The sequence below is a fragment of the Mesocricetus auratus genome, unplaced genomic scaffold (genome assembly GCF_017639785.1).
Source record: "Mesocricetus auratus isolate SY011 unplaced genomic scaffold, BCM_Maur_2.0 Super-Scaffold_100009, whole genome shotgun sequence".
NCBI classification, from domain to species: domain Eukaryota; kingdom Metazoa; phylum Chordata; class Mammalia; order Rodentia; family Cricetidae; genus Mesocricetus; species Mesocricetus auratus.
The window spans coordinates 31,881,491-31,900,972 of NW_024429193.1; the positions used below are offsets into that span (position 1 = coordinate 31,881,491).

The following is a 19,482-nucleotide window of genomic DNA, read 5'->3' on the forward strand; positions in this document are numbered from 1 at the left end:
CCTGTATTAGGTCCCCAGTATGTATAACCTAGGGACCATGGCATATATCTCTAACCCCATCATTAAGGAGATGGAGACAAAATGATCAGAATATCAGGATGGTCCTCCTCAGGTACATAGCAGATTTGAGGTCAACCAGGGCTTTATGAAACCCTGTTTCAGAAAGCAAAAAGACAAGATAATTTATTATTTAGTTATAGCACCAGTTCTAGAAGATTTCCAGAAGCCAGGAGACTTTAAATGTCTCATCAGGGCTGCCCATCCCCAAATTATCTATCCTCTGTCTCTGTCTCTGTCTCTCTCTCTCCCTCTTCCTCTCTCTCTATTTCACTGTGATACTCCAAGACTGTTAAATAAAGAATAATGCTTACCTTGAATCACGGGACAGAGTTAACAACTAGCTGATTGGGATTGACCATAGAGAATCCAGTAATTTGGGTGGAGAAGACTCATAGGAAGAAAAGGGCAGGGACTTGAGTTTGACATTTCCTTTTGGTCTTGGGGACGAGTGAAGAAACACTTGCTGGGTCTCTGGCATAAAATCAAGGTCAGCTGGTTACTTCTTGTCTTCTCTGATCTAGCAGGTTTTCATCCCCACATCTGAGTCTTTGTTGGTAAATAGAACAATAGAGACTCACTGAGGGACATTGACTGTGGGGTCATGGGAGCTGCAGATGATAACAGATTCTTGTGTAGCTGCCAAGCCAACAACAACAATAACAACAAAAAACATTATCTGCCTGTTTACCTATCTATGTATTTAGGGGTGTGTGTGGGGGGGTGGGGATATGTGCATAGAGGCCAGAGGAGGGAACCAGGTGTCCTTCTCTTTCACTCACTACCTTTGAGGCAAGGTCTTTCATTAAACCCATAGCTCCTATGTTTTTGCTAGGCTGATAACCAGCATGCCCTGCCAGTCCTCCTGTGTCCATTGCCTCCAGTGCAAGGAAGACAGACATGCATGGGCTTGCTCTGGCTTGTTAGGTGGGTGCTGTGTCCAACGTCAGGTAGGTTTCCACAGTTGCACGTCAGGCACTTGTAAACACTGGACCATCTCTCCAGATCCTGTAAGGTACTTACTGATAACTAGTTTATTTCTATGTTCACCCAGGCTCTCCTGGCCTCGTATTCAGTAAGTACATAATCCGCCTCCCACCTCCACTGCAGTACAGTTCTTCACACATGTAAGGGATGATCACATGTTTCTAAGTTGCCTGCTACTTTGCCAAGCATCACGCTCTATGGTTGTCAGCTCTCTTTAGCATATGCTTCATTTTGTCAGTCTGCTCTTAAAATCTGGCACTGTGGAATCCCTTCCTTTGCTATGTGTTGCTACCTTTTCAAACTGACATTCCACAATCAGTCATGGATCAGTTTGTTAAGCCAAGTTGGCCCTTCATAAAGGACTCGATTTGGCTGGTTAAAAGATGCACCCAACCTGATAGAAAAGAATCCCAGAAGACTGTCATGTCACAGAGATAGGATTTCCTAACATGTTATTCATTGGCTTCTTTGTGAAACTGATCCATATCTCTATTAATAACATTTTTGTGGATGGCTGAGCACTTTCTCATTGTAGGAACTAATGAACAGATGAGGGTGTGAGAAGCTCATGAAATAAAATGTTTGTATACTGTGTTTTTCTTTTGTTTCCTCCTTCATAAGAGGTTTTCTATTTCTAAATTAAAATAATTTAAAAATAAATATTTTTCCATAAAACATTTCACTTGGAATTGAGTGTAGCACTCTGAATGTCTTCTCAGTGGCACCGCATTCAGTGGGACTATCACTTTCCTTAATGGGAAGTTCAGTGTCTGTCATCAACTCTTCATCTTACTGTGAACTTCCAGGAAGAGAAAACCCCAAGATAATTTCCATCTCTGTTTTCCTTAAGCTAGGCTTCCATCATCTTTTAAAAGAGTAGATCAGTTTGGTAATCTTTATAGAAAAATTTCCAATTTCTTGAGGCTTTCTTTCATTCTTCCTGCTATTGATAATTCTTGAAAATATTTTTTCTCATTCACTCTATCACCTAATCCTCCAGTTAATTTTAGGAAAAGTGTGTCTTCGTGTGAATCATGTTTGAGTTTGGGGTAAGGGTACTTCAATTAGTGATAAATATCAAACCCACTTTAAATGGCACAACATTTTATTCATTAGTCACTGTGTTTTTAAATTTAAATTAATTTCCTTTTATATAAGTCTTCCTTATTGAAATTAAGATATAGCACACCTTTAACTTTTCCTGATGTCATTATGCTAGAACAAATTTAAGTGATATTTTTCAGCACACTTTTTTTTTTGCAGATAGTACAGGGTACCTTCTAGTGATAATTAATGCCTTTAGTGACTTCTTCCTTGCAATCAATTGTTTAACAGCAAATTAATCACAATGCTGGTAGTAATCAATCCCATTTCTAATATTTAGAGTGTTTGTGTTTTACCTTGGCACATTCCATACCTTCAGTATTACGATATCCTTGATTGTCATGAATATTCAATGTCTGCTCTTATTAATTTCATACATCTATTTATGTTTAAAATACTGCATGTAATTTAATCCATTTCTCTTCTTGATTCCTCTAACTGTTCTTACAGTAAGTACCTTAATTAGGATAATCAAGGGTTTCTGTGGGAGGTTAAACCCTGGGTGAGGTAGTGCTGGAAGTAATCACTAGAGGGCAATAGTGGGTTAAGAAATAAGTACCAAGGAGCGCAAGGAGCGCAAGGAGTGGCCTGCTCAAAAGTACAAAAAAAAAAAAAAAAAAAAAAAAAAGGGGGGACCATGTGGGATCATGTAGTAAATATCAGCTCTTAGCTCTTTGTAGGAGAGGCTAATCTCTGGCTTATCCCCAAATTACAGTTTAGACAAGAATCACACAAGGACATGGATATAACTTGGCCAGGATGAATCAGCTAGTAAGCACTTAATCAATCACAAAGCAATGTCAGACATTACTACTAAGCCTTGAATGGATGTCAGACAAGAGCCTTGACAACAGAAGCCTTGGTGTGATGGTTGAAGTAGATGTTTGTTTCAAAGCCAAGATCAAAATAGTGCAGAGTCAGCATTAAAAGCCTAGACATTGTGACTATCTACCACATGTATACTAGAGAACCACAATATCTCCCACTTTTGGAATACTTTTGTAAAGAAATATTATGCTAATTTCACAAGTAGGAAACTGGAAAGCAGGGTCTTAGAAATTCAGACAGCAGATTCATGTGAGATCTGAGCAGAAGTCAGCTGAATTTTAGAGCACTGACTGTGTGCTGGAAGACTGTGTGCATGCTGCTGTAGTAAGGAGATTGAAGGGAAGGAAGCACACAGGGGAAAACGCCCTCCCTGTCAGTCTCTTTAAAGAGGTGGTCTTTCTTCTCTCTTAACTTGGGCTTCATCACTCCCTCTCAGGTTGAAGTTCATTTGTACATGATGATGCAAACAAACTTATCGGCACATTTGCTTTTCTTTAAAGTAGCAAGGAAAACCTATTCCATATAAGTATAATACATAAAACTTAGTTTAATTGTATGCATTTCATACAAAATAAGTAGAGTGAAAATTTTCAGTAACAATTCTAACATTAGATAAGATGTATGCCATTTTCCCCAAATATAGATAAGGGTGAGCATGCTTAGAGGGCTACAAACATATTTAATTTGTTCATCTATAAAACTAAGTGGATGGATTAATACATTTTCTGCTTAAAATGCTCATCGAAAGCTTCATAAATGAACCTTTAAGGAACTGACTGAAATAACAAAGTACTCTGAAAAATAAAGATGATCCAAAATGTTAACTCAGAAAAGGATAAGGTCACTGTTGTCTAAGATGCATGACATGAGTTTAAGTGAAACTGAGAAAGCCTGCAACTCAAAAGGCTTTATTTCTAAGCATTCTGGAAGTACTCTAGAGTGAGCTGTAAGAGACTGCAACAGGAAGATTTCCTTTTAAAAGTGCAGTTCTCTATAGTTTTACTGATATAAGTTTCTAGGATCTTTATCAGCAAAGGCATAATTAATGTATTAGCACAATAATCTAATGGAGTTTTCTGAAGGGATGTCTGGTTTCCCAGAGTGGCTAACCTTTTATATATTTGAATGAATTCATTAAATATCTAAATACATAAAAGATATTAACAATTATCTCCCTTGGTTCTAACTACTATTTCCCATCATACACAAGTACAATATTCCTTTAAACTAATTAAATTTTCCTTAAAATTAACAGATGATGCTTCCATAATATCTTTCTCTCATCCAACAAAAACCCACTAATTTTCAAAAAATATGAAATAGAAAATGATTCAGATTTATGGACTATAGGCCCATGATGTACATTATTTGCTTATATTTTCGATTTGGGAAATTTATTTAAAATTAATTATAAATCCCAAGGAAATAAAAAACAGAGTAGTGTATTTCAAAGTTGGCCTCAAAATAAATACCTAGAAGTTCAAGTCATCAAAGAAAATTTTCCCTTTATTTCACTTAAAGTTTAAACTTTAAATACTATCTCTCTTATCTTTCACTGTACAAATTATTCCAAGGATGACGATTTCCATAGCTCTTATGGACATTTTTATGTACAACACATGGAGATTTATCTCATAGCAGCAGCACAACTTATGTCAGGTATCAAGGAAGCAATGTGTAGCTTGCAAAAGCAGGGCTTTTTCTAAGATGTTCATGGACATCCCACACCCACATTCTAGAAGTCATGCAACCTCTCAGAAATGATCTGGGATTTGTTCTAGTGCAGCAGCGTTTTTCCGTTCTCTGTGTACTTATTTGTCTAGTGTTATTTTAGTGTTCTATTCCATCCTATAAATGGAGCTCTGCTCTTTTCTCTCGTTTCTCAATTTCTTGACTGTTTTCTTTAGCATATGTGAGCATCTGTTTAAGAGCCCAAGCCAGATGGATACAATTCATTATTGGGAAAAGCAGAGGAAAGGAAGATCAAGGTCCTTTTTACATAGACAAGGTGGATGAAAAGGATGAAAGGATGATAGGGCTGGAAAAGCACACACTGCTCAGGAGTGTACTGAAGTCATGTAAGGGTCCACCAAACAAGAGGCAATGTATAAACTCAGCCTGAGACTGGCTCTTAGCTACACTTGCCTTCCCTCCATCAATTGTATGCAAAATCAATCAAAATTAAGCAGTACTTTGGTTGCTATGGAGATATTCACTTAGCACACTACACCAAGATCTATAAAGTCTTAGATGTGTACGGTCATCTCAGTGACTGTATAATTAAATAAAGAACAAGATTGGGAAAAGCCAGTGGAAACACTCAGAACCCAAGTTTCAATCCATCTTCCAAGAGCCAGGCTGTGTTTTTTCTTATAAAAGAAGCCCCATGTTCCCATGAGTAGAGCCCAATAAAATACCAAGCAAATTATAATGAATCTAGTGTTTTTCACTGCAGAGCTTTCCAGTCTAATGTTGCTTTGTTTAACTGTTACGATCATCATTTAGAGCTGAGGCAATTGAGTCTTAGGGAAGTACAGGGATTTGTTGGCCTACATCTTATAAAAACAACATTTTAAATAAACCTTTCAACTCCAAGTGAGGCTTCTCAATTCTAAATCTCCTATTAGTTCCTGTACATTATTCTGGCTCTTTAAAAATGTTTAGAAACAGTCTACATGGCAGGGAAATCTATTGTGATTCAGTATAGTATTTTCTACCATCAGGAGGTATGAGCTAACAATTCCTGAAGACAGTACTTCTTAACCATTGATACAACTAAAAAAGTAAACACTGAAAAGTGAAACATTTGTGTTGAATCAAAAGTATTCCCTCCCCATGTGCTGAGGCTTGAAGATTGGGTAGACTAAAGCCAAAGAGCAAAAATATATTCCATCTCTCTGACCCCCACCCTGCTTCAACCCAAGGTAATCTTGAGTGTTATGGGCTCCTGCTCTGCACAAATCATGGACAACACAATGGTTCGCAGAGAAGAACACTGGTCTGAAATGCCATGTGTGAAGACAAAGGTTCAAAAGCACGACTAACTTTAGGCACCTTGGCCAGGGCGTTCCAGTGCTGTAGGTTCTTAGAATAAAGACAAGGGAGGCATTGAGATAGAAAACTTGAATATTCCAACCTTCAGACAATATTGTCTCCATGTTAGGTGATGTGCATTCATGTCAAGTATGCTTGAGCTTGTACTGCTGTTTCTGAAGCCTTATAATCATTCTAATCATGAAAATATGAAGAGAATTTGAGCAGGAGCAGGAGTCTTTCAAATTTTTATAGAAAGTGCATTCATTCTTCATTGGAGGAAAATGTGAACATTTAGTTAAAATAGGAAATAGTTTGCTAAGTTCTGAGTAAACTATTTGCAGTGCTGATTGTTAGCACTGCAAAACGTAATTTTTTAAATCCTAACAAAAAGAAAGGATACCATTAATAAACCCTGTTTTGGGTGGGGAGTGGATTTTAATCTTACATAACAGCTAAAATAAGATGACTTATTTTAGCTTTGGACTTCATATTTATGCTATAAGTAGAGAAGACTAATTTCTCTCTATCCTGAGAATACTCTCCCTTATTCTGTGAGGTAGCAACCCTCTGTCTCAGAAGTATCTAGATGGGCAAACACTCTTTTGGAACAAGAAATACTGTATGATCCACCCATGTGGGAAACCCTACAAGGGCATCTTGTCATACTTGGAGTGATTCTGGCATACATTCCACACATTTGTTCCATACTAGGTTGTTGATCATATCACAACCAACACCATCACTGAACTTCATCTTCCCTCCTCAGTAAATGAACTTAACTCCAAAGCTGTGATGGCTCCAGGTTTTCTTATTCTACCTTCTTTCCCTTGCCTCAGCTTGTCTGATCTTCAGGATGGATTGGTCCTTTAGTTTGAATGCATGGGAGAGCCTACAGCAGTGAAAGCAACAGAGGCACAGGTCTTATCCTGAGAAAAAGTGACCCAAAATAAGAGTAGAGAGCGGTGAAGTGGGCGCTCCCATAGCCTGAAGCACCAAAATGGGGACCCTGGAGGCAGAAGAAAGGATGCAATCCTCCACCCACCTCCTGGGGAAGGAGACCCTGAAGCTTCACATTCTTACTGGGAACAGCCGATGTTTGATCCTTTGCCTTTCTGGTACCAGTTACAAAACCACACTCAGACTACAGCCTCCTCCAGCCCAAGCTGCTCTGCAATGATTGAGGCCGGGGGGAGCTTTGGCACTGCAGAAACATGCTCCCAGGTTTCCTCTCACAAGATCTCAGTGCTCCATCTGCTTTCTCTTGTAGGCCAGCACCTGGCTCTCTGCTTTGCATATCTCCTGAAGGTTTGTACTGTCAGCTTCCTCCACCCACAACTGTAGCAGAGGCCCCAGCTTACACATGAACTTGAAACTGAACTTCAGGGTCCCAAAGCAACAGATGGTGGTATGGTCGAACACCTTTTCAAAGAGAACACCCAGGATGAGCCCCATGTAGGCATTGGTATACCCCCAAGTTAATCCTCTCTTGCTTTGGCATCTTGGCAAACTGTTCTAGATCCTTCTCCGGGGTTTTTATGTCCTGGGACTCCTCAGGACTTGGCTCCACCTTCTCTGATATCGTGGCAGAAGGCAGACAGTACAGGTCCCAGGCGAGGCCTCCCCCAAGTTGCTTTCCAAAACAGCTTCTGCCTGGCCATCTGGCAGCAAAGTCTCCAGACCAACTGGGCACTAGGCCCAGTCTAACCTGAAGTCCACAGTATGACATCCTCTAGAGAACTCATATAGTGGAGGACATGAAGCTCTCTCCAGCACCTTTGAGCCTGGTCCACCCTCTGGGACAATTTCAGGCCCATCTGGTGGTCCTTGGAAGCGTATCCAGGCCCGAGGGTCCACCCAGTCTGGCTCCAACGCGCCTGACATACCACCCCTAGTTGGTGGGTGTGAGATGGCAAAGTCTTAAGTCAGGTGTCAGGCCATCGGAAAGACAGGAACCCCAAGCCAGGGGCCTGAGAGAAGGAGGGCTCATCTAGGAACTCCTGCGTTTCTTTTTGTTGTTTTGCTTTCCTGTGTTTTCCTCCTCCACCTCCCAAATTTGTGGGAGTATTCTGATGTCACTTCATGTTTTTCTCTCTTTAATTCTCATGCTTTATTATTGCTACCATTATCACCTTTAACTAATGTTTCTTTGTTTTGAGATGGTCTCACGTAGTCCGAGTTAGCCTTGCGTTTACACTGGCCAAGAAAGATGAGGTAAACATTGATGATATAGAAATAAATAAATAAACAAATAAATAAATAAATCCTTGCAGTTACAGACACGTACCTTGTGACAAAAGCATTATAAGCACACACATTAGAGAGAAGACTGCCTGTTTTGTTTTTTTGTTTGTTTGTTTACACAGCTCAACTGTGTTTCCAAAGTCAGAATGAAATTAGAACCATATCTCTCACCTTGCACAAAACTACAGTATTAGAAAACAAGGACCATAAAGTAAGAACTCTTAATTGGGCAATGCTGGAGGAAACAATGGGGAAAACAATTCAGGATGTGGACATGGTTAAGGGTTTTCTGAACAAGCGCCTAGCAGCACAGGAAACACTCTCAGGAGTTGCCATCTGGGACTCCATGGAATTGAAAAGCATCTGCACGGCTAAGGGAGCAATCACCAGTGTGACCAGGTGGTGTTCAGAATGGGAAGAAATCTCTTCCATAGTATCAAGCATATATGAAGAGCTGAAAATATTCAGGCACAACCCCACAGCCAATCAATAAATGAACCGATGAAATTAAAAGGAGAAATACAAAGGCAAGTAAGTTGAAAAATATTCAATATCCTAAGTCATAAGGTGAATGAAAATGAAAACTACTTTGAGATGCTATCTTAGTTCTGATGATTATCATGAAAAATATAAATTAATACATATAGGAGAAGATGTGGGGAAAGGCTACCCATATATCCTGCTAATGTGAATACAAACTGGTACAGTCATTAGAAAAAAACTGTAGAGTTTCTTCAAAAAAACTGAAATACTATCCATTCATACCACTCTCAATGAAGGATTATATGTCAACATACCACAGAAATACTTGCTTGTCAGAGTCTATTACAGCATAAGTCACAGTAGCAAGTTATGAAATTAGCCTAGATGTCTTTCAATACTGGATAAAAGAAATGTGCTATGTATACACAACGTGATTTTATGGAATAATAAAATAAAATAATGACATTTGGAGGCAAATGAATGCAACTAAAAATCTCTATGTTAAGCGAAATAATTGGAGTCAGAGAGAGAAATAGTACAATATTTTCCTCTCACATGAATTTAAATTTAAAATGTGTGTGTGTGTGTGTGATTGTTGCATGTGTATACAGATCACAAAATTAGGAAGGAGAGAATGAGAGAGAAATAAGAGATCTTAAGGAGGGTTAGAATAAGTGAAGTTAAGGAATTAAGGAATACAATGCAATATGAAAGCAGATGTTTGGGTTAACTAGGGGAAAAGGGAGGGGCAATGGGTAAAAATAGTCTCTGAAGTGTAATGAATGAGAAAAATTATATGACAAACATGTATGACGATTCTATGATGAAACCCATTGCATCTAAAAAAGTGACAAAGAAAACATACTTTGATGAATTAAAAATATACATTTAATGACTTGGGCGCTCACAACATGAAATGTTTACAATATGGAATACTTCAAGTGATGCTAGGTTTAGGCAGAGACCTTAGGGAAGATTCATTATACAAAAAAAAAATTAACAGCAACAGAGGTTTCAGCATGGGATCCAAACTCTTGTGACAGCAATGGTTCTTTTATATTGTGCTTCAGAAAATCTATTGCTGCAATTTAATTTAAATACTTTGATTAGAATTCTTAAATGCCAGTTTTTCCTTTTTTAAAGTTAAAAGCTGAAACTACCTTTTCTGAGATGAGTAGAAAGAAAAAAATAACTCCTTTATGTATGTAAAGCAACACTCTAAAATTTAGCAGATAATAAAATAGGAAAATATAGCACCAAGAATGATCATATATTTGAGTAGAAAAGTTGCTTTTTCAAATCAGTCTGTAGCACTGTGGAGCTGCACTGAAGCCTATATAATTAAATCAACCTTTGGATGCTGGAGCATCTAAGGACATGGACTCGAGGCCCTTCTACCCTTGGGTATAGACGTGTAAACCAGTACACAAATGTGCTTTCATATTTCATGGGACTGATTTCCTTTTATATATCAAACATGATGATTTGCTTCTGTAAAATAATTTTTCATTCTTTTTCAAAAACGGAAACATTAAATTGCAAAGAAAATTATAAACTGGATTTGTGAGAAAAAAGTCTTAAAGGCAAGCTAGAATTTCATCTATGAGGCTTAAGTACCTTTCCCAGTTTCATGATGTAATGGCAATCTTAAAGGTTTTATAAGTAGCACATTGAATCACAGCATGAAACTGACATCCTGTCTGGATAACATCTTCCAGGTTAAGCTTAGCAATTATGTATTTTATATTCCATGCTTAGGTGCCCAAGCAAAACAACCGTAGTGAATGACATATGCAAGAGCAGCAAATCTTTCTAATGTTAATGTTGTTTTGGGAACCAGTTAAAAGAAACTGTAAGCTGGCATATGGAAAATTATAAATGCAGCTAGAGATTGCCTGGAATCGAATTAAGGGTGCCTTGCAGCTATTGCTACTACCTGGAGCCTCTTCTTACGAGTCTCTCCTCCAAAACGTGCTATTGGGTAAAAGCAAAAGGTGAAGGGGGTGGAGGAGAGGAAGCAGGAGGAGAGGGAGAGACTGAAGTAGAATAAGGAAGAAAAGGCTAATTATCAGATATTGATTTATGATCTATTTAGTGGTTTACTTGAAGCACTGCTTGCAATGCCTATTTGCCAAGCATGACTTCACTTTTTACCTCAGTCAGAATGACCCAGGGAAATAACCAAAACAATGGGTTATTGCCCTTAACAACGTGCTGACTACCATAGGTGTCTGTGAAATCTGACCCACCCCACCTTGTATTTTAGACTCTATTATGAGAGCACAAACTGGACCCTGTGTTGAAGCTGTCCAGGAGATGTCCTGGCTTTGGTTCACCGGTGACATCTCCTCTCTTCCCCTCTCATTGGTGTCAGGATGCTTGACGGAAAGATTTGCACACTAAGACCACCACTGTATCAAGTGCTTCTGTGTTTAAATCATCACTTTATAAAAAAAGTCAATCTAACAGGAAGAGAGATATAGAATTAAAAATCATTGCTCAAAAATTTATGTGCATTTGAGCCACACAAAGTGTCATCAGCGCCATGACTAGTGCCAGCATATGACTTCATATCTATATGTGTATAGAAGGTTAACACGTTTATTTGCAATATATTCCCTTAAACAGGCAGATAATGATTTTAATAAATGTCCTTCATACATTGACGCAGACTAGGCCCTACATCGTGGATCTTCTGCTTCTCTCTGTGGCTATGAACATTCATATTTTCATCTTAGGTACTATTTTTATATACAATCACCAACATAGCCAAGTTAAGCCACAGAGGATCTGAAAAGCCAATAATAGTGGCAAGATTCAGTAAAATTTCAAGCAGGTTTCATTATTGTGGTTCAAATTCACTTCTCCCATTGATGTAATTATTGACTTTCCACTAATTTGTCTTTCCATCTTGAAAACACCCTCCTTTTAAACCTCTGACCTCTCTAATTACCATAGTATCCTCTTTCCTGAAATGCTCACCTAGCTTAAGATACTCTCCTTTCTCTGTCAGCACTTTTAAACAACTTTCAAGAATTAAAACACTTGTTTAAGGACTGTATGGTGGTAAGTGTTGGTGGGGGGTGATTAAAATATCTTCCCTTTTGCTCTGAGTAGAGCATTTCTTTTTCAGGCAAACATGAAATTAAGTGATGTGCTACCAGCTGCTGTGGGGATTGCGCTGGTTGGCTCACACAGAACATCACCACATCATCCAATGGTAGACTGTGGGGAAATAATTTCTGTTCACACTCAGTTCAGTGTTCTGTCTCATTAACAGTCCAGCCTCTAAATATGCATGCCATTTCTTTTCAAAAACTGTCTGTTTAATGTTTCAAATGCACAGACTCTTAACTTGATGACTCAAATCCCCAGGATTGAATCATCTAGCCAAATATGAGTCAGAGCAATAGAACCCTTGCAGACATGTAGCTAACTGAACTTCAGGGAAATATGCAAACTTGTGAACAACTTCTTGGTCTCAAGGGACACAGAAGTTTTAGTTGTTATGAGATGTTGGAGTAAAAAAGAAACAAGGCTGTTTTCCTGTCTTATCTTTCCTGAATTGAAACATCTATTTAGGCAACCTCAACACCTATCATTATTTTCCTTAAAAGGATCACAGTGACCATGTGTGGCATTTATACAAAGATTTTGCAGACAGCTGCTGTATCTCACTTTATGCTAATTCACCGTGGACTTTTTTAAAAGGCCATTTGGCAGTGACAGCCAGCACAGGATTAACTATCTCCTCAGAATATGTTTGACAGTGTATTATCAAAGGAATTTTTTTCTTGAAAGATGAAATAAACACAAGAAGCCAAATGGCATAGTTGAAAGTTATTCCCCACCTCATATTATGATTCGTGTCTGTGTGGGTTAATGTTATTGTAGCCTACCAACCACCAAGCAGAATGTTTTTCTCCAAGTTTTGGTTGCTCTTGTTTTTATTCCAAGATTTTGATGACCCATCATTCAGTAGTATTCCATCTATCACTGATTGTTTCTTGATTAGTTCTTCACTTTTATCAGTGTTAGTATTTATTTCAGCTCCCTTCTCACTGCTAGCAGGACTGATACAGAACTAGGAAACAGTGATAAAGCAATGGTGAGATGTTAAAAATGAGGTGATGGTATAATGTGTTACAAGCACACATGTCGCAAAATAACATCAAGGAGGATGGGTGTCATGTGATCTCTTTTACCATACTGGTTTGAAAGAAAATGGCCCCAAAGAGAGTGGCACTATTAGGAAGTGTGACTTTGTTGGCGTGTGTGGCCTTGTTGGATGAAGTGTGTCACTGTGGGGATGGGCTTTGAGGTCTCATATATGCTCAATCCAAGTCCAATATCTCAGTTTACTTCCTGTTTCCTGCATGATGTAGAACTCTCAGCTCCTTCTCCCATGCTGCCATGTCCCGTCATGATGGTAATAGACTGAATCTCTGAACTATAAGCCACCAAATGAAATGTTTTCCTTTATAAGATTTGTCAAGTGGTCATGACAATGTCTCTCTGCAGTAATAGAAATCCCAATTAAGACAGATTATCACCTCCACCTGCTGCTCTTCTACCTTATAACTACCCAGGTGTATGAGCAAATGGCAAACTCTGCTTCTTACAGAGACGGTCACCCTACCCACCCCTCTCCCGCAGGATTTCCTCCAAATTAATGCCTGTTCTGTCCTAAAAAGAATAAAAATAAAAAGATTACCTTATCAAATGACAACATTCAATGAGAATCCCTGTAATGCAAATTAAATATGGCTCTTAAAAGCACAGGATTAGGAGCAGATTATAGCATCCACATTTAAAAAAAATCAGCAGACAGACAAGGCTAAGTTCAAGCATGCATGTGACACCTAATTTTTGCCAGATAGGAGTGAGGAGTTTGCCTGAGCAATGGATTATCACAGATAATCAGCAGGCTTCTTCTGTTGGAAGAATTTGACATTTATCACCAAGGAATTCTTTTGCCACCCCTCTACCAAGAAGGGAAAAGTGGTCATTTCCTCTTCTTCAGCTCCCTTCCCAGCAAAGGACTCCAAGGTTTCTGTCCAGGAGTTTGTGTAGTTTCTATATGAGAAGGCTGTGTATTGCTGCTAACAGAAGAAACACTAATGATTTATGTTTCTGTGAATATGACAGTTTTGTACCTGTTCTTGAGTGTATTTTCCCATGAATGAAACAAATTCAAAATTGTTTAACCATAAAATGCTTTGTTGAATACAAATATGAAAGGCATTGTCATTGAACTCCCTCATCATTAATAGTTATATGTAATTCTGGAATAAACATAAGATGAAAGTCATACTTTGTACAAAACTACAACAACAAAATTCCCAATAAAATACCTGTTTAAGAGCCTGGTAGGTTTCTGCTTCTGATGTTGAAGGATTGTCCTTTCATTTTCTAATTTTTATGCCTATTGCTGGAGCATCATTATGGCTCAACGTTTTACTCATTTGTAGCAAATAACATGGTAACTTGTCTTCCTTGATAGAAAAGAAGAGAAGAGAGTAGAAGAGAAGAACATCCAGAGTCTCTCAATGACCAGGAGTCCTGAAGCCTGGGTGAAAGGGCTGTGAATCTGCCTTGGAAGGCAGTGGTTAGTGCTGGGAACCTGCCAGGTACCCTGCTTTCATGTCTGATGTATTGGGCTTTTCTGTCAAAGACTGAAGGAGAAGTGCCCAAATGAGAAAGAGTTTGTAAATCACAGAGCAAGTGTCAAGATCGACAAGAAAATAAGCCAGTACACCTATGGCAGAGTACATGTGCAGACCTGATGACTCCTGTAGCCCAAAACTGCAATGGAAGTGATGGGAGAAATGTAGCCCCATACAGACAGTGCCGATGCCAACATAAGAGGTCACGGAGGGCTAGGAGATCTGAGAAGGCTTCCAGAACTTGAGTAGAAAAATTCCACAGAACAAGACAACCCAGCTTGCCCCAGGTTTCACACTGAGATTTAAAGTAGCAGGAGTGCTGAATTAGAGTGAGTACTCATGCATGATATATTTCAACACAAATGTCATGGAGTACAGCACTCTGTAACCAATGGAAAATTTTAAGTGTGAGACAGAAAGAGAAAGAGAGATAGAAAGGGGGGAATGAAGGGGGAAGTTTTGAAGCTTCTGTAAGGCAAAGGACACAACCAACAATACAAAAAGGCAGCCCACAGAATGGGAAAAAATCTTCACTAACCCCACATCTGACAGAGGGCTGATCTCCAAAACTTAGAAAGAACTCAAGAAACAAGTGTCCAAAACAACAAAGGATCCAATTAAAAAGTGGGTACAGAACTAAATAGAGAATTCTCTATAGAGGAGACTAAAATGTCTGAGAGACACTTAAGAAAGTGTTCAGCATCCTTAGCCCTTAGGGAAATGCAAATCAAAACAACTCTGAGATGCCATCTCACTCCTGTCAGACTGGCTAAAATCAAAAACTTTCAGTGACAATTTATTCTGGAGAGGATGTGGAGAAAGGGGAACACTCCTCCACTGATGGTGGGAGAGAAATCTTGTACAGCCATTTTGGAAATCAGTGTGGAGTTTCCTCAGGAAAATAGGAACCAGTCTACCACAAGATTCTGCGCATTCATACAACAAGGACATCTGTTCCACTATGCTCATAGCACAATTATTTGTGTTAGTCAGAAGCTGGAAGCAACCTAGATGCCCCTCACCTGAAGAGTGGATAGAGAAAATGTGGTACATCTACACAATGGAGGTAACACTCAGCAGAAAAAAAATGTAATCTTGAAAATTGCAGGCAAATGGATGGCACTAGAAGAAACCATCCTGAGTGAAGTAACCCAGTCACAAAAAGACAATCATGGTATGTACTCACTCACATATGGATAGGTATGAAGCAGGGGATTGCCAGCCTACAATCCCACTGCCAGAGACTTTGGGAAACAGGGAGGATCCTAAGAGAGATATACATGGTACCCCAGTGAAGGGGAATGGGACAGGACCTCCTGAGTAGACTGGGACTGTGGGGGGAGGAGAGAGGGAGTAGGGGAAAGTGACAGGAAGAAGAGAAGGGGAGAGGAGGACATGGGGAGCAGGAAGGTTGAGTCATGGGAAGAATAGAGGAGAGCAGGTTGAGAGATATCATAATAGAGGGAGTCATTATAGGTTTGAGGAGAGACCTTGCACTAGTGAGATTTCCAGAGACCTACAAGGGGTGAAGATTTGAAATGAAAGGATTACTTATATTTGCTCATTTAAGAAATTCTGAGATTTCTTTTGTATCAGAAAGAGACTTTTATGTCACTTTTCTTTAAAATCCAGAGGGATTAATTTTTGGGTTTACATGTTAGATTGGACAGACTGCATACTTTAATTTCAAAGTTGGGTGTGGTACCTAAGAAGAATTTGTAGGAAATTCTTGTAAGAAATATTTGTTTCTATAGACTTGTTTTACTGTCAGCACAGCTGTTTATTCTTTGGCCCAGAAAGCAACTGCAGAAGACAGCAACATTGCTTTGTAGGCTGGCTCATAAACTGTTCAGCAGTGATGTGTCACGGAGGAAAAAGAAGAAATCACCATGTGGAAGACATTTTTCTTTTGTTTCCAAAGATCATTTTCTAAAATCAAAAGCCAAATGGCACATTTTTAGACATTTCAAAATTAAGAAACAAAGGTTATGACTCAATTTAAACAACAATGCACTCATAAATAAACCTCTAAAAATACTATAACTCTAAAAATTCATATGTGGAGCCAGAGTACTCAGTCTTTTGTTATGATAAAAGGAAAGGAGACAAAGGTGTGTGCCTGTGTATGTGTGAACATTTAATGTGATTAATAATCTGAAACCACAGTGCTCTCATTTTCATGATGTTTTACTTTGCTCACTTCTGTGACCGAATGCCCAACAGGAGAACCTGAAAGGAAGGTTTCTTTTGACCTTTCTGGAAAGGCATGATCATGGGGTGGCTTGGTCTATGGTGGTGGTAGCAATGGTAGTGTAGCATGTTCATATTTTGGTGGTTCAGCAATCAGGGAGAAGACAGGGTGCCTCATAATGGACCTCTGTTGATGACTCACCTCTGCCTGCCAGGTCCCACAGCCTCCCATACAGTCAGTCCCACTGGTTGGGGAGAGAGCATTCAGACAGAAGAGGCAATGAGGGACATCTCACATTCAAACCAATATACATGGAGTCTTCTTGTTGGTTTCCTTTCCTCATCAAGCATTTGAGTAATTGGATATGCAGATGTGTAGCATCTGTGTCAGTGTGCAGGATTTGGAAGAATGATGGGGACTGGCAAATTTACTCAACTAATGCTACTCTGGACAAACATGGACAGACTGGCACCTTTTCCTTGACAGGCCCTTTTGGTCATTGTCACCAGTGTGGCTGTATCTTCTTTTAAAATATTACTGACTATCTAAGTCAGAACTTAATGCAGACATTGTGCCCTATCTATAATGCTTAATTTAAAAATATGTATATGGCTGTAACCTCTCAAACTATAAAACCTAAGGGAACCAGGAAAAGGCAAAGGGAAAATAAAGGCTATGATTTATTGTAGGCTTTAAGACAAAAGCAGATTTTTTTCAGCAATTCCTTTGTGACCGGTTGTAACTGCTGCTTGAACAACACCCGTTCAGTAAAACAGTTTTGTTTTGCTCATAACTTCTGGCTTTGATGCTCTTTGAGCTCTCCATTTGCTCCTGTTGGATGACCATGTCTACTGGATCTGTGCTGCAATCAAGCAGAAATCACCCATTTCCCAATTTGTATCTACCATTATCTCTTGCACAGGGCAGAGAAAAGGGATCCTTACCAGGTCTTCCTTGTGGAAACCTTACCTCTAAATTTATCCTCAGTGCAGCTACTGAAGGAATGCCATAAACCTACCTGAGGTCACAACCCTCCTAAGACCTCTAACTTCCCAAGGCTCCTGCTTACTCAAAGTGGAAGTTCTTGTCCTCAGGAGATGGCTCCTGTTAACCCTTTCCATCCATTTCTCTCCTTCTCTTTCCCTGTCTGTGGTCCAGTTTCACTGGGATCACTTCAGGGTGGTACTTGGCTACATCAAAGGTAATGCTCTCCCCAGGCCTATGCATGCATTTTCTGTGCTTCTTTCTTGGAGAAGTTGAATACAAGTTTATCCCTTGTTCCGTGATCTCTGTAACATCACTGGCCTGTAATTTCTGACTTGAACCATTTTTTCCTGCCTTCTTTTCTTTTGTAAAGAAGGGTGTTACCTCTGACATACTGTGTTGTTTGCTTACCTTTTCTTCCAATTGGCATTACAGCATAAAAGTTCAAAGATGTCAATATCCAAAATGTTTACACGCCTGAATACCGTGTTTTATAACTTAGTTCTCAGAAAACATATTGCCTTAAACAAAAAGCTTTGCCTAAAGAAAGAAACTTTTTCTCATCCGTATTATGGGAGATATAGACCATGACTTTTGTAAAAGTTAGATCTATGAGATATGAAAGAAGTCTTCATATCAGAGCCTGTAAATGGGGACACAAGTCTTCCAACTTGCTCCTGAGATTGCACTAGATGTTAAGCCAGTAACAGTTGGAAAGTAACAGACACAGTTGTACAGAACACTGGACCAGAGCTCTATTACAGTATCACTCAGTGGGACCCTCAGAAACAGCTATTCCCCATCACTGGGGAGCTTGCTGTAAATGCCAAACCACATATTCCATACCAGATCTTCCACAATAGAAACTCTAGGGTAGAAACCAAGGACATTAGGCTGAAAAAGTCCTCCATGTGATTTTCAGTACTATTTACTCTTGCAAATTCTAATTATTAACACTTAGGATGCTGTTAGAAACAACATGGACATGGTGGGAAATGCCTGTGATTTTAGCTCTTTGGGTTGGAGGCAGGAAAAGTCAGCGTTCAAAATCATCTTAGCTTAAAATATTCAGTCGAAATAAAAGAAGTAGGTAATTGCTACTTCTAACACAGTAACAAAAGTTGGATTTTAGGTACATTTACTTTTCTTATGGAACCTATATAAGTCATCAGAGCAATGATAAAATATTAACATATTTTATCCCCACTATAGGAAGATAAATTAATATGGTCATTTTAAATTTTTATATGAAACAAATCAAAGTAAGAACTTATTTCAGCTCTCCGAATTTGAATGGGGGAACCAGTTAGAAAATGAACTTTAAGTAATTATGTCTATTTTGCTATATTTGCTTTTCCTGGAGGAACATATTTATTGACTTATACCCTGAAGATAAACTTCACAGCTAGACCAAGTACATCCTGCCAGCCATCTAGATAATGGAGTGGAAAAGTCAGTGCTTAAATTGGAATCCCATTTTCATTATTTTGGGATTTTGGACAAGATAGCAAATCTCTCTACTTGTGGGATCATTATACATAAAATGAGGTTTAGAGAATGTTTAGATACCCAGATTTAGGCAGGTTCATACATTTTTGACATACATCTATTGGAAGATCTATATAAACATTATAGTATAGAATAGTTATTTTAGTTAATATTATATGAATATAGATACACTATCAAATTTAACAGCAGAAATTATTATAACATAGGTTATTAATGGAATGGATTAGCAAGAAGAGGTAACTCACTATTTTTTTTTCTATGTAAGACTGCATAGGCTTTGAATCATGTATCCAAAAATCTTTGACTTGTTTTATATAGAAGAAACTTGAACTCATCTAAATGTTGATAGAATAGATTTATAGGATAGAAATGTTATCTATGAACGGGAGAGATAGG

At 38.7% G+C, this 19,482-nt stretch overlaps 1 protein-coding gene and 1 pseudogene across 1 annotated transcript in view; both read right to left on the bottom strand.

Moving 5' to 3' along the window:
• Arsj (arylsulfatase family member J) overlaps positions 1-19,482 on the bottom strand; it is a 76,777-nt gene that overhangs the window by 45,423 nt on the left and 11,872 nt on the right. The window lies entirely within an intron of this gene.
• LOC106021673 lies at positions 6,580-8,711 on the bottom strand (annotated as a pseudogene).